Raw genomic sequence first — 3,532 nt, forward strand, 5'->3', positions numbered from 1 at the left:
GTTCAGAAGGAAAGGGAGGGGAGGGAAAAGAGGAAGCCACATGGTTTCCTGGTTTAAACTGGGAGCCATTAACCAGTAATAGGGGATCCAGCTGAGCTCAAAGCACCCCGCTCAGACCTGATGACAGGGGCAGAGAGCAGGGGCAGTAAGGGGGAGGGTGGGAACAGATGGCTCCCAAGACCACGTTTAGGAAAAGGAAGAAGGATGGGCTCTGGGAGCAGCAAGAGATGTTTGTTCTCAAGGTGAGCAGGCTATGGGGCTTGCATTATATTCTTACAAAGACTACTGGCAAAAGCCACAGAGCTGTGTGCCCTGTGGATGTGATTGTAGGTGATACACAATGAGAACACACTTCGACACACACTGAGTCACAGGCAGAATAGCCTCCATTTCTTTCAACCCTTTGGATGATGTCGAAGAGGAAGTCTAAGTTTGATACCAGTGTGTTTTTAACACCTAACACTTACTGGTGTCCCTGTTGAACAAAGAAAAACAAATCTCTGCTGTGTCCTTGAGCAGGCCTGTTCTCTCACCAGAACGGGATCACCTGCTTTCAGAGTATTTATTTTTACAGTTAACTTCTATTTATGGCAAGTCATACACTCACCATCTGGCAAGCAAATTACAGTGGTAAATACAATTTCCTTTTAAAATAAAAAAAAATTCACCTAGGTAAAAAAGAAGTTTGGAAAAAGCGGCAGTTTAAAGGCACAAATAATTGCACGTGGGTGTGCATGTGGGTACCCACTGTCGTGGGTACAGACCACGACAGTGACACCCAAATGAACAAGCCGTGGGAAACGCTGATTTCACCCAGATCTCTCCCTGCCCAGTCTAGAAAGCTAAGGGACCAAATGAACAAGCCACAGGAAATGCTGATTTCACCCAGATCTCTCTCTGTCCAGACTAGAAAGCTGAGGGACCAAGGGATAAGGCTTGTGCAAGGATACACAGCAGGCTACAGGCAGAGCTGGGATCAGAAGTCCATCTCCTGCCTCCTCATAGCAGTTTCATGCCGAGGCTTCTCCAGGTAAGGAAAGTGGGAAACTGAACTCACGTGATGGCAGTGGGCCTCCCTGGTTGGACAAAGCCCAAACTGGTTCAAAGCTATGTGTTCTTTCTCACAATAGCAAAAACAAGGAACGAACCCAGATGCCCATCAAAAGTAGACTGGATAAAGAAAATGTGCTACATATACACAGTGGAATATTATGCAGCGGTAAAGAAAAACAAAGTTGGCCGGGCTCAGTGGCTCAGCCTGTAATCCCAGCACTTTGGGAGGCTAAGGTGAGAGGATTGCGAGTCCACGGGTTCGAGATCCACCTGGGCAACTTGGTAAGGCCTCATCTCTACAATAAATAAAAAATTAGCTGGGCATGGTAGTGCGTGCCTGTAGTTCCGGCTACTTGGAAGGCTGAGGCGGAAGGATCGCAGGAGCCCAGCAGGTGGAGGCTGAGGTGACCGGGAGTGGCTACTACATTCCAGTCTGGGCAACAGAGTGAGATACCAACTCAAAAAAATAAACAAATAAATAAAAACAAAATCATGGCCTTCACAGCAACATGGATACAGATGGAGATCATCATGCTAAGTGAACTATCACAGAAACAGAGAACTGAATTCTACACATTCTCACTCATAAGTGGGCCCTGACACTGGTCACAGGAGCACAAGGGTGGGATCAGAAGACGCTGGACACGGCTAGGGGTGGGAGGGAGGGAGGAGGGAGGAGGGCACGTGACATCACACTGGGTACCTGGTCCACTATCAGGACAGAGGGTCAGGTAGAAGCCTAAACTTCACCTGCATGCAACCTATGTATGCAGTAAATCTTCTCTTGTGCCTCGCAACTCCAAAATAAAAAACAAAAAAGCTGTGTGGCCAAAAGACAGCTCTATGTCTAGCTGCATCTGTCTCAGTCTGTTTCCTCACATGGACACAGCGCTCACCATCCTTCATCTCCAGCCAACCTTACAGGGCTGTTCTGTGGGGCCCGTGAGAGAACAGAGGAGGTGAGCTTTGGGAACAAGAGGGTGCACAAATGTTTGTGCTTGTAATCTCCCACGCTCTCCTTGGCCTCCTTCCAGGCGCCTCTTCAACGGTCTGGGCCCTGAAGTGTCAGGAGATGCTTTCAAATGTGGTCTGGTGTCCACGAGGGCTCCATGGGGCAGGCCTCTAAAATTTCAATGGGGACACAAACCAGGCTTAGTTTCCAGCTGGAAAAAGCCCGTACGCGTAGCTAATGCACCTTCCTCGGGGGGTGGTCTGAGAATTCCTAGATCCAATCAAGCTGTATACGAAAAATGTTATTTTTGTACTTTTTAATGCAATGGTATTTGGGAAAATTAGTGGGAAAAGGAACAGCAAAGAGTCTACAATTGTGTCACGTGAGTGACTAATTAGAGGAGCCAGGTTCTCCCAGAACGTTCAGTTACATTAATTCCAAGTGTGACCTGTTTATTTTGCAAGGTTAGGAAGAAGCCTTACCTCCTAGAAAGCCAATGTGGCAATTAAATTAGAGTCACCAGAGTTTGCCCGAGGTGATGTATGAAAAAGGGCTTTGTAAACTGTATGAAAACAGAAGTGACCTCTGTGAGGTTGTCACCACTGCCCCCAATTAGGGGGCATAATCGTCTGCTCCTGGTGGGAGGCCATAGGTGAGGGCTTGTCTAGTTAACGGAGGCACCTGGCAGAGTGGAAAGGACACTGGAGTCTGGGGCCGTGCTTTGAATCTTGACTCTGTTCTTGGGCAGTCGCTTCATCTCTGTGAATCTCCACTACTGTATCATGTCTGTGGCTCAGTGCACAATTACTAGGGTGGTGGTTGTGCATGTGTATAGAAGGGTGTGGGTGCAAAGGAGGAAGAAAGGAAATCAGCATTTTTTTCCCAGTTTTGATTCTAGCACATACAGGTGTCAGGCACTATGCTTAGTCCTGGAGATAGAGTGTGGACAAGGTCTCAAGATACTTGGAGTTGTACAAGGAAACCAGACATGTGAATGACCAGGTCTTAGACGGCTAGGGAGAAGTCTGGGGAGAAGACACAGGGCATCCAAGAACAGGGCTCATACACCAGCAGGGTTGTCAGGAAGGTTCCTTATGAACTCAGAGCTGTCAAGTTCTAGACTTTGGAGAACTGACCACTCTGCCTCCTTCCTCCTGAAAGCCAGCCAGTCTGCTGGTGCTGGCCTCCTAAGCTCTCACTTCTGTAGAAGAGGGTCTAGGCCTTTCCAAGCAGTCATTATGGATAAACTGTAGTGCTTCTTCAGAGCTTCCTGGTCAGCAACTTGAATCTGTGTCATGCCTTCTAGTTTTCAAGTTATCTACTTAGCTCTACAACCATGAACAAGTTACTAATTTTTTTTTTTTTGAGTTGGAGTCTCACTCTGTCGCCCAGACTGGAGTGCAGTGGCCGCTCCTGGCCACCGCAGCCTCGACCTGCTGGGCTCCGGCGATCCTTCCGCCTCAGCATTCCCAAGTAGCTGGAACTATAGGCGTGTGCTACACGCCCGGCTAATTTTTTGATTTATTG

Source organism: Carlito syrichta, unplaced genomic scaffold (assembly GCF_000164805.1).
Source record: "Carlito syrichta isolate Samal-C Ts95f unplaced genomic scaffold, Tarsius_syrichta-2.0.1 Scaffold314837, whole genome shotgun sequence".
Taxonomy (NCBI): domain Eukaryota; kingdom Metazoa; phylum Chordata; class Mammalia; order Primates; family Tarsiidae; genus Carlito; species Carlito syrichta.